The 13056-nt window shown below is 38.1% G+C and overlaps 1 long non-coding RNA gene across 4 annotated transcripts in view; it reads left to right on the forward strand.

The window, feature by feature from the left end:
• Positions 1-13056, forward strand: part of LOC113934440 — a 187583-nt gene that overhangs the window by 34258 nt on the left and 140269 nt on the right. The gene's annotated exons all lie outside the window — the stretch shown is intronic.

Genomic DNA, 13056 nt, shown 5'->3' on the forward strand with positions numbered 1-13056 from the left:
GAATCTTTTAAAACATAAATCCAATTGGAACGAAATAGAAAGTCCTTGCAATAGTCTATCAAGCCCTATTAGATCTGGCCTTTCTGAGAGCCTTTGTACTTGCTATTTTCTCAACCTGTGGTACTCTTTGAAGATATTTTCATGGCTTACTCCCTCACTACACTCAGTTTTCTGTGCAAATGCCACTTCATTAGTGAAGCCTTTCCTGACCACCCTGTATAGAGAACATAATCCTTCCACCTCTCTCTTTCCCCTTAACCCGCTTCATTTTCTGCCTGCTTATTCATGCAGTGCCTGTCATCTTCCACTAGAACATAAGCTCCCATTGGGCAGGGACCCCTTTATTCACTGATGAATCCCCAGGTCTGATAATAATGCCTGCCACATGCATTTGTTGAATGGATTAATGCAGGGAAATTCTATTTTATTCTGTCCCCCGCCTCTACATTTTGTTATAATTATAATTATTGAAAATGTATCATTTTAGAGAATGATTAAGGATGTGCATCTAGTTCTCTTACTCTTATCCCCATCCTGCCCCTGACTCATACACATTTTCACAGATATTAAGAAATTTGCTCAAGAAACATTAATAGTTTTACAGACATTTTGAAAGCCATGGTACCTCATTCACTTCTCAGATTCCAGTCTTTCTCTTAAATGTTTTGTTCAACTTCAAGACTTGTGGATGAGAAAGATATAAAATCAGCAGAAATGTTATACGTAGGATACCTTTGCTTGTTTGAATACTATGAAATGAGGAAAGACCGCCTAAATTAAAAGCATTCTTAATCTTGCATATGTACATATACAAATGTGTTTTGAAGTATGTGGTTCTTGGTGCAAATACATACTAAAGTTTGCCAAGTAAAGGTTCTCTTCGATCTGTTTTAGTGATTATATAACTAATTTATATTTGTAACATTTGTAATTAGAATATTACCTGTATGCAAATGAGCATAAAAGTAATTTTAAGAATGATTAAAAACAGATGAATTTCTTTGTAAGTGATAGTTTATTTTTCTTCTACTTGGTATGTAATAAAAAGGGCAGACATTAGTTTTGTGTATTTAAATCCTGGATGTTGAATTAAAATTTTCCAAATTGAGAAGGAGTTTCTGTAATTTGAACAGTTAAAAGGAGGAACTAAGACTCTGGTTTTCTTGGTTCAGATGTGAGGAAAGTCTTTAGGTAACTTCATCTTGACCCTTCAAAAGATTTGTTTCCTTATAGAAGCCACAGAAACCAATGTAATTCCCTAAATTAGAAAGGTCATTAGTACATTTGGCACTTCAGGTAATTCCAGAGTAACCCATTTCCTTGCTCACCCTGACTGGCTCTAGAACCTGTGGGAGAGATAGTTGGGCTAATTTAAAGTGAAAAGGACATCCCTTTCTGATTGTAGATCTCTTGGCTTACCTAAATTATCCCCTAGAGGCAAAGGAAGAATGGTAAAATGTTAGGTACCACATTTACGCAAGCAAAGTATTAGTCTTGAATCAAATCAGATGATCTCTGATGGTGCATATTGCAAGATGCCGCAAGAGACTAGGATAGTGGTTTGTTTGTCATGACCACTGGGGGGGATGGGTAAGTAGCTTTGGGATTACTCTGATTCTGGCTGAGGGTACCCCCCTGAATGTTCTCACTGGATCCTCTTTCTCCTCTACAACTCTGCAGTGTATTCAGCCTTCTCCCAACAAGAGCAGCCAGGGATGACATCAGGAGAGCTCGCATATCCAAATAGTGCATATCTGTCTTCTGGGGTGGCCTCCAGAGTCGAGGCCTCTACTTACTAAGGTTGGAGCCTGTGGGCAGAGCCTGGCAATAGAGGTGGAGGGCTGGTGCTTTTTTTTTTTTTTTAAGGTTTTATTTATTTCTCTTAGAGCCCACAAGCAAGGGAAGGAGCAAAGGGAGAGGGAGAGAATCTCCAGCTGACTCTATGCTGAGCACAGAATCTGATGCGGGGCTCGATTTCACAACCCTGAGATCAAGACCCCAGCTGAAACCAAGAGTTAGATGCTTAACTGACTGAGCCACCCAGATACCCCAGGGCTGATGACTGGTAGGAGAACCTATGAAAAAATGCATTATGGTCTGACAATTGATCTTTTGATCATGTGTGAAACAGAGATTCTTGCTTTCATAAAATTTCATAATAAGCCCAGCAACTTTCATGTTCACACGTTAACTTAAAAATTGATAAAAAGATCTGCTTTGGGGGATATCCAGAGAAGCTTCTCTCTCCACCTAGGCCCATCCACTTTGAAATTTCTTTTTCTCTGGTCATTGTCTCCGTGTTGTTATTTTTATTTTTATTTTTTCCCTTCTTCTTTTTCCTTTTTTCCCCCCCTCTTTTCTCTGGTTTTGCTCTGAGAGTCAAGGTAAGAGTAGAGGGATGGAAAATGCCTTTATGGGGTCTGACTTGGCAGTGAAACCTGATAACAGCAGTCAGGCATCCTGCACTCTGAAGATTTATGTACCACTAGGATATCTCCTGAACTTTGTTAAAATTATAGTGTCCATCTCCTTCCTAGTGACATTATAGAAAACTTCTTCTCTTATCATACACTTAGAACATCCCTGCAACCGACCAGGCAGTTAGTGGTGATAGGGTGAGGAACATATCCAGTCATGTTGAATGAAGATGAGTTTACATTAGGTACTAGGTTCCTTCAAAAAGGAAGGCAGAAGAGAGGAGAGATTTAGTAAAGCATGAAAAAATTCATGCTCAGGAACAACGTGATGTCTGTGCGAAGTAAAATCTACTCAGCTGCTAACAAGAGCAGACATGTCCAACTCTACAAGTTCCATGAAATGACTTGGGATTCCTTCCTTCCTTATTTTACACACAAGATTTACCATGCTATAGGCGCGCCTGGGTGGCTCAGTCCATTAAGTGTCTGCCTTCGGCTCAGGGGTCCTGGGATTGAGCCCCGCATTGGGCTCCCTGCTCCGTGGGAAGCCTGCTTCTCCCTCTCCCACTCCCCCTGGTTGTGTTCCCTCTCTCATTGTGTCTGTCTCTGTCAAATAAATAAATAAAATCTTAAAAAAAAAAAAAAAAGATTTACCATGCTATATAAACTCTTCTGAACCTTGCTTTTAAAACTCATATTTTGGAGCCTGTTTCAAGATATTCTATATAGAGCTACTTTGGTCTTTTCAGTGGTGCTATAATATTTTGTTATTTTGACGTACTATAATAATTTAAAAGATATCATCCATTGAACATTTGAATTACTTCTAATATGCAAATATGGCCTTTGTCGGGGAATACTCTAAATAAATTTTTTGTGCATGCATCTTTGTTTTATATTTGTAAGTGTATTTGTAGCATAATTTCTTGGAAATGGAATTGCTGGGTCTAGGGTGTATGAATATTTTAATTTGGAAAAATATTGCCAAACCATCTTTCATTAAGAATTTGCCAGTTTACGCTTCGTTTTCTTACACAGGGATGCCTGTTTCCTCACTCCTTTTGCCCCCTGGACATTACCAAGTGTTTTGATCTTTGCCAATAGGATAGCTAAACCATGGAATCTTGTTACAGTTTTTATTTGTATTTCTTTTATTAGCAATGATATTTAATATCTTTTCAGACATTTAAAAGTCATTTTTAATTTCCATTTTCTCCAACTATCTTTTCATGTCTTTTGTCAATTGTGTTCTATCCCTTAAAAAATAATCAGGTAGTGGTTTATCTATTTTATTTGTTTGTTCAAAGAACCAAATTTTGAATGTAATTATTAATAGTACCATTCTTTTTCTGATTTCTAAGACATTGATTGCTGTTTTCAGCTGCATTATTTGTTCCTTCTGTGTTGATTTTTTAAAAAAAAAATTAAATGAAGCAAGACTGGCAAAAATGATGAAAACAGCTGGTGTGGTGGGGATGAATATATGGGAATTTATTATAACATTTTTATACTTTTGTGTTTTTTATTTTTTTAAAGATTTTATTTATTTATTTATTAGAGAGCAAGCTAGAGAGAAACAGCATGAGAGGGAAGAGGGTCGGAGGGAGAAGCAGGCTCCCCGCTGAGCCGGGAGCCCGATGTGGGACTTGATCCCAGGACTCCGGGATCATGACCTGAGCCGAAGGCAGTTGCTTAACCAACTGAGCCACCCAGGCACCCATATACTTTTTTGTTTTTTAAAAACATTGTAGAATAAATGAATACCCAGATCAAGTTCTGTGCAAATTAATTTAAAAACCTAACAAATTATTTTCTTGAAAAAATACAGATTAACAAAAGACTGTTGCTTTCTTCTTCCTGTCCTTTTTCCTTTTTTTTTTTAAAGAAGGTATTTACTGTGTTTAAAAAAATAAACTTATAATTTAAAAATTTACATTTACAGAGAAGTTGCAAAGATGGTACAGAGACCTTGTCTACCCTTTACTCACTAGCTCCCATTGTTAACATCTTACACTTCTGCGGTGTATTTATCGAAACCAAGAAGCCCACACTGGCACGTTACTACTAATTAAATAGCAGACTTTATTTTGATTTTACCAGTTTTTCCATTAATACCCTCTTTCATTTCCAGGACCCAGGCCGGAGTGCTACATTGCGTATGGTTGTCCTGATTCCCTAGTCTCCTCTGGTCTATGACAGCTTCTCAGTCCTTTCTTATTTCTCATGACCTTCCCAGTCATGAGGGAGTACTGGCCAGATGTCCTGTAGAAATGTCCCCAACCTGGTTTTGTCTGATGTTTTCCCCATGATTCAATGGGGGTTATGGGATTTTGGAAAGAAGACAGAGAGGGTTTCTTCCATATCTTGGCTGTTGTAAATAATCTTGCAATAAACATAGGGGTGCATATATATTTTCAAATAAGTATTTTTGTTTTACCCAGTAGTGTAAATACCCAGTAGTGTGATTGCTGTGTCATAGGGTAGTTCTATTTTTAATTTTTTGAGGAACCTCCATACTGTTTCACAGTGGCTGCACCAGTTTGTGTTCTCATCTACAGTGCATGAGGGTTCTTTTCTCCACATCCTTACCAACACTTGTTATTTCTTGTTAAACTATTTCTTTAACTTTATACTTAATTACTTACCTGAAGTATGTCTTGATTTTTATCTCTCTGATTCATTACTTCATGGCATGTGGTATAAACTTTCAATCTGTAGTTTTAAATCTGCTTTTATTTAGGATAGCTATCTTGAATCATATCTTTGATTTTTTTTTTCTTCTCTTCATCTATTCTCTTTTTTCAAGAACAAAAATGATTTGAATTTAGGATCTTTTTTTGTTTTATACATGCATTTTCTATTTCCTCTTTAATCCTGTAAGTCTCTTTATTCATTAATTTCATTTTATTCCCCTTTTCTCAGTCCTGTTTTCTGCAGTGTCTGTTCTTTTTGATGTTTCTATACTAGCCTTAATTTCTGTGATTGTTTCATTTTCCTCTTCCACTTCTTCCTTAAGCACTGGATGCTTCCAATTTAATTTTGTTCTTAGATCTCACCATTTTTTTCCCTCTTGAATGTTTGTATCTTTTCTTTGTGCTCTTGTTTTAAAATGACATTTATCTAATTCTCTGAGATACGGGATATGTGTTTGATATTTCCATCTGCGTCACTGTAGCATTTTTTTATGATGTACTCTTTTTTTTTTGCCATTGTTTTTTCTGCTTCTTTTGTCTTTTACTGTAGTATCTTTGACTAATTTTTTTGCTACTTCTTTATATTATCCCAATGTTTCAATAAAGATCTAGGTTTGGAGGTGTTTTACATTGGCAGTGTTCTGGGGTAACAGAAGGCCTTGCTAGTGCACGTTGAAGCTACATATGATTTAAGGTTTTGAGTGTCAGCTAGTTGACTCTCCCATCTCTGAGAATGACGGAGTTTAACATCTCCACAAAATTCAGAATCTCTTCTCTTCTGTATCAGCAACATATTAATTGAGGAATGACAGCAAGTCTATGTGTTTCTTTTTCTAACCTGGCCTCTCTTGTTATTCCTGGCTGCTAGAAAGGATCCAGGGAAACTCCCACCATCACTGCATGTTTTATCCTGTAGCTTCTACCTTTGAGGGCACCACCTGCTTTCGGTCTGTGCCCTCTAGGTGCAGTTGTTAGCATTGTTCTGTGCTATCTTGTCTGATATTCACAAAATTTGGGAACTCTTCTTTCTTGTATAGTTTGGTTCTCAATTATAGATGTATCCAGGTTTCATCCAAGTTGAAGTTTGCCTTTCTGCCTCTGCAATGCCTTGTTGTTTTTAGGTAATTTCAAAGAGGGATAGAGGGTAGAGACATCTTAATTTCACCATTTTAAAATTGGAAGTTTCTGTATCATTCACTTTTCAAATTTATGTGAATTTAAAATGAGCTTGAGAGGAAATTCAGAATCATTCCCCTAAACTACTTCAGGTAGAGGTAACTTTTCAGAATTAGAGGTATCAATAAAGTAGGTCATATAATTTTTAACCTAAATATGACCTGTTAGCTAATTCTGGGATAGCCTGGTACACTTGAATTAATGAAGGGTGTAAGGAAATACTAGGTATTTTTTTTTCTTTCAGAATAAGCTCATCTTGGGAAGTCATATAGATTATTTACATTTATAATCAAGGTAAATTTAAAAGATTTCCAAAAGATTTTAATTTTTAAAAATTATATCATACTATGATACCTAAGAGACTGCTTGTTATGATGCTGATTCTTTTAAAATTTGTTCATGAACAGCTTTTAAAAATGAAGCTGCACTAGAGTTGTGAGAGGTATTTAAGAATGTCCAGCTCAGCTCTCTTATTTTATAGATGAGGGAATTGAAGCTTGGAGAGCTTCACATCTCATATGTATCAGAGCGAGTTTTAGAGGAGCAGTGTTCCTAAATTCGGTTGCATGTAATGTCTTTATGTTTTTTGCTATATCTGCATGTTATTTTAAATATGTTTTGCACAATATTTTTCTTTAATCTTAGTCATCTGTTTTATCAAAATAAACTTACTTAAAGGAGAAATTTTGTGTAAATATTGGTACAGATCCCAAGTATTTGGTAAATATTAACTTGCAACCCTATGCTGTTTCTGTCATTCTCAGAGATAGGAGAGTCAACTAGCTGACACTCAAACAACCCCATGCATCCAACTCTCTGAAAATCTGTTCTCTGATTTAGAGTCTGACTATTCCAGTCTTTGGTCACCTTGGCTTCTCAATTATTATGTGTCCAGTGATGAGGTTTTGTGGGCAGACATGCTTTAAACCTCTCTATGAAACTGGATTATCTTTAATTTTTTGTCTAAAAAATTATCTCATTTCTACTTTTCTATTGAGATACACTTTTCTCTCTTCAGTGGTATTCAGTCCTTTAACCCTGGAGCTAGAAAGGCATGCTGGAATTCGATTCCCTTCATTTTACTTGTCGAAGCAAACCTGTCAGAAGGTTGACTTGGCAACAGAGTGTCTTGGGGCCTTGGACTAAGACCTGGGTTCAAATCTCATTTTCTTACTAGTCTGTGACCATCAAGAATTTATTAAGCCTCTTTATAAGTCTTAGTTGACCTGTTAAATGAGGATAATAATATTTGCTTTAGAGGGTTTGGTGAGGATTGAAGAATATAATGAATATGAAAATGCTACGTTGGGTGTTATTGCAACTGATGGATTTTTGAACACTACATCTGAAACTAATGATGTACTATATGTTGGCTAATTGAATTAAGAAAATGCTAAGCATGATGCTTGGTAGATAATAGTTGGTCAACATGGTGCAATTATGACTCATTACTATTTTTATTATTATTAGTGGTAGAATTTGTATTTATGGTGGTACTACTGCAGCTTCTGCTCTCAGAGTTAGGGTGAATCATTTAACCACATCAGGTAAGCAATCCCTCAGGTCAAAATACCATTTTAAGAGGTTTATGCCCTCTATTTGACAATGGGTTCTGTAGTTAAAAGTACCAAAAGTGACCAAAAAGAACTACCTGTTTACTCCATCTGAAGCATACTAAAGTGGGCATCTGTTATATGGCTTGGTTCGAAGTGTCTACAAATATATCCTCAACGCTGTGTGCACTGGCTTGGAAATTGTCATAGACTCTAGAGACATAGTCAAGTATATAACAGTTAAGATACAGGCTCTGGAGCTAGACTGCATGACTTCAAAACCTGACGCATCCACTTAACTAGCTGTGTTACTACAGGCAAGTTACTGGAATCCTTCTGTGTTTCAGTTTTCCCATCTCTGAATTAGGGTTGATAACATTTACTTCATTAGGTCTGAAAGATTAAGGGAGTTACTATATATAAAGCATGTAGATTAGGTTCTGGCTCAACTTTCACCTGTCTCTTTCTTCAGTCTTGGAGGCAGCAGTTTGCCCTGTGTCCTCCCCTCTCTTATGTATCCAAGAAGAGTTAATGAATTTTCTTTATTTTCAGCTTTTTACTTGCTGTTAGGGTGGAGTGGCGAGTCCAACTCCTTACATGTGGAACTTGAAACTTAAGTATTATTGAATATTCAAATAAGAGAATATTATATTCTCATACATGCATAAGCACACACATATATACAGAGCACACAGGTACACCTCTGATCTTAATGAAGTTACTCTGATTGCAACAATGCAAAACCAGTGGTTGGGAGGGGTATGCTTTGATGAAGTGTCGAGCGGTCAGGAAGGGCCTGGAGAGGGGAAGACTCAGGCATCTCAGGAAAGGCACAGAAGGCTAGGAACCAATCTCAACACCCCAGTTAGGGTACAGTGGAGTAGGTGACATGAAAAGAAGAACGAGAGTGGAGTACCAAAGGTAATAATAAAATGAATAATTCCTTCCATTTGCAGAGGATGTTATCCTTTCCCTAGTACTTCATCTCCATTTAAATCTTACAGTGATACTAGGAGGTGCGAACAGTGGGAAAAAGGAAGTAGGGAGGGCATGGGACATGGAAGGAGAAACTCTTCTCCCTCACCATTTCTTGGGTCTCTGCTGGTAACATAAAGGAGATTGGGACCTGGGTGATTATGTTTGAGCTTTTCTTAAATATTGGACATTTATGAAACACCTAGTGTGGTTTGAGGAAGGAAAATTTGAGCTGTCTTATGTTTTTCATATTTTATTTCTTATCCGTAATCATCGACTTGCCATTTTCAGTGAGCAAATCACTTTATTTGAATTTCTGCATAAGGGGGTATCACATGAGCATCGAGACTCTGCATTCCCAGTTGTGTGAATAGATTAACCCTTATCCATCTGAAGCCTAATGCCTGCCCTATTGTTAGCTTATGCAAAGATATAACATATGTGAGGAGGGCAAATCTTTAGGGAGAATTGAGGTTGTGGTCTGATGCACAGAGGTATTGGTGACCCTTTCTCCATTTGATCTTCCCAGACAAGGGCCATATGGTAAGAAATGCACGGCTCTGGGCCATTTAAGCCATTCTCTGGATCTTAGTAGTCCTAGTGGCCTCACTGTAGAGGTTAGCATAATTGAATCTGCTATTTTAATATCAAGTACTTCAAAAATGTTGATAGAGTATCCTTCCTGCCTTGGTGTTCAAAAATCCCTTAGTAAGTGGTCATTAAGCCTGCTTCTCTGCCTTTCCTACTCTCTTCTTTTCCAGGACATTCTCCTGGCACTGGATGATAGAAATATCCCCAAACCTTTGTACACTTCAGAAATATGCTGTACTCTGAATAAGTCTCACAGAGAAAATGTTGACAGACTGTGCATCAGGCCCATAAAATTCAAACCTAAAAAAAATTATGGGCCTGGGTCAAAGAAGCTATTTCCAAGAAAACAGTTGGACTCCATGCAAAGGATTTTTGACACAGAACATACTCTTCTTTTAGACAATCAGTGGGAGACTAGCTGGTCCCCAGCCATGCATAAATCTGTCCATGTGCAATTGGTAGCAGTTCCTAATTGAGGAAAAGGAGGGTGGGAATGGACTGGGCAGAGAGAGACTGGCAGGTGGGGCAGAGCCAGGAGGGAGAAGCCCAGAGCTTGCTGTCTTCCTTCCTGAAAGCCTCTACCACGGGACTGCACTGAGAATAAATCACCACCTTTTCTGGAGCTCAGTAAAATAAGACCATAAATAACGAATAGATGCACCCGAGTGCATTGTGGAATGGCTGGATATTGAGAGAAGAGCAGGAAGAGCATGTCCAGGCCAGAAGAAGGGCAAATGGAGCAGCATTTGCTGAATACAGTGAAAAGCTGAGTGGCCCAATTAATTTTTATGAAAACTCTTCCCTGTATTCTGGCAATTCAGCCTGTGTTCTCCAATAGGGGGAAAATCAATGCTCTTGATTCCTGGTGGGTAATAAATTGTAAATAGCCTTCGATGGGGGCATTCATAGCTGTCTGAAAGGCTAATTTCCAAGGATAGGTTCACTCTCCAGACTTTTCCCCCTGAACCTTCTTCCTCTGGGTTGGAACACTTAGTGCCACCATTGGAAAGCCTCTTTTATAAATTTTTACTCCATTATGTTGTAATTTTAACATCTCATGCATTTGGCACTTACAACATTTTTATAATGGTCCTTGGTTTATTTTTGGCTCAGTTTTACGGCTTTCTGCCAGGCCCAAACTTCTGCTATGTAGCTGACCCAAAATAGTTTCCAAGGCTCGGATGCAACTTGATATCAGAATTTTATCCTCACGTGTTTAAGTTAGCCCTGTAAAATTTGAAGCCTCTGCAAAAGTTTTCTTGGTTAGTTATTAGACTCATAGGATGTGTTGTACCTTTGCTACATGACGTGAAAAAGGTAGGTGTCCATGTCGCATACAGGTAAATCCAAATTAAAGATGATTCTGCAGTAAGGTGCTTTCTACAAGTCCAGAAAAGTTCCAGATGTATAGAAATAGAAATCAGGCTGACATTGAAAGGACTCTCGGTGTGCTACATGGCTAGCTAGGCTGGTGAGAGTCCTTGTGCATCTTTATTATCTGATCCCTCACGGCTATGTACACTACTTTCACCACCACCAGCCATCAGTGGTGACTGCTATTGTCTGATCATGTACAATGTGCCAGACCCTGTACCATTTGTGATCCTGTTCAAGGATTTCTTTTTTCTCCCCCCAAGTATTTCGTTAACTCTTTATAACTAGGAATACTTTCACCACTGTTTTATAGACAAGGGAATTTGTTGTTTGGAACAATGGCTTCCAAACTTAGCTGTAGAGTCCCTTGGAGGGCTTTCAAAAATCCCAGTGCTAAGGCAGCAACCATTACCTATTACATCAGAATGTCTGGGGATAGAAGCCAGCATTAGTATGTTAAAAAAATATTAACAAAAATGGCAGGCAATTCCAGTGTTCAGCTGTGTTTGGGAATCACTGGCTTAGAGAGATTTAAGGGATTGGCCGAGGGTCACCCAGGTAACAAGTGGTAAAAGGAAGGGGTCATTTCAATCCATGCCTTGTGCCTTTTCTAAAATACCAGGCTGCCTTTCATCCCCCTGCTGGGAAAATTTTAAATATGTACAAAATGGAGTCTAGGGACCTTGCTCTCCAGGGCACGTGGTCTGAGGAAGAAAAATGATGTAAGTAAAGACCAAATCAGTGTTAAACTCTGTGATGTTGGTTAGGAAGTCAGTAGAAGTTTGGGTTATTGGGCTAGGCAAGCAAATGGGTTTGCTTGGATTTGGCTGCCCTACTTAAAAGAAACACTGAAAAAACTCACCCTAACCGGCAAAAATTGAGGAGATAGGTTAAAATTAGAGGTTGAAGCTGAAGAAAATTGAGACTGTTATTTTAGTACCAGGGAAACTGGATCCTTTGGGAAATTACATAATATATTCATTCGTCAAAAAATAAGTGTTATTACATGCAGGGTACTTTAGACATATTGGTCCCCATAACCCAGAGAGGTGTTGTCACTCTTATTTTACAGATTGGAAACTGAAGCTCAGTGAGGATAATACCTTGAGCTTCCATAACTAGTAAGTGTCAGACCGGGGATTCACATTCAGATTGATCTAACTAATTTAACCAAAACCCCTACTAGTGCCAAGGAATGAGATAGGCACTACTGATAGAATGATGGATAAAAATATAGTCCTTGACCTCACTGACCTTTAAGTTTGGTGGAGAAGACAGACATTAACCAAATTTCATAAAACAAGTAAAAGTACAAATGTGTTCTAGTGTATAAGGCAAGATGCGTAGTAGGTGCTAACTAGGCAGTTAAGCGGGGGAAACAGACAAAGGGAACAGCCTATGAAATTTTCCTATGACAGGAGGGAATATGGAAATCAGAAGGAGCACAGAAAAAGAGGGTGAATATGTTCCAGACTGGGTTGTGCCTAGAAAGGTGGCCTTCCTTGGTGGTTGTTAGTGGGAGACACTGTGGGGAATGACATCAGATCTATGTGTTAGAAGAGTCACTCTGGTTGCCTTTTAGAGAATATTTTACAGGAGGGCCAGAATGGATTGTGTCAGGCTGTCAGGCATTTTTTTGCAGGTGATTCTTTGTTAATTTCTTAATACATGTTATCTCGTGACCTGGTATATAGTGCCCCCCTCCCCACACAAAGTTATGTCAAGAGAAGACTTTACCCTCTTTATGAGTGGTGTACGCTCATATTTTCTTTTCTATTTTAGCTAGAATAGCTTATTTCATTAAAAAGAGTACTGGTTACCATCTACTACATTTATTATTTATTTGTTTATTATTATCAGTTTAAAAGATACTGATTGAGGTATAATACTACCAGTTTATTTAGGCTCAGTGAGAGGTTGACAGAGATAGAAGTTGACAGACTAAAATGGGAGATAAAATTGATAAGATAGCGAAGAGGGAACGAAGTCTATCAAGGTGACTTTGTTTTCTGGCTTGAGAAACTAGACAGATGGCAGTTTTATAAATGGAGAAATGATAAGTAGCGTATACTTATAGGCCATACTTTGTGGAGGAAGATCAAGTATTCAACTTTGGACATTTTGGGTTTCTAGTGCCTTTGAGACACTGGCAGGAAATGTCCATCGGAGGGGTCTGGACTAGAGATGTCAATTTTTGTGTAATTAGCAGGCCACTGAGGGAGAGTCATGGATAAGAGTACCAGGAGACATTGAGTGTGGAGTGAAAGGGGAGAAGAC

This window comes from Zalophus californianus, chromosome 13, assembly GCF_009762305.2.
Source record: "Zalophus californianus isolate mZalCal1 chromosome 13, mZalCal1.pri.v2, whole genome shotgun sequence".
Lineage (NCBI taxonomy): Eukaryota > Metazoa > Chordata > Mammalia > Carnivora > Otariidae > Zalophus > Zalophus californianus.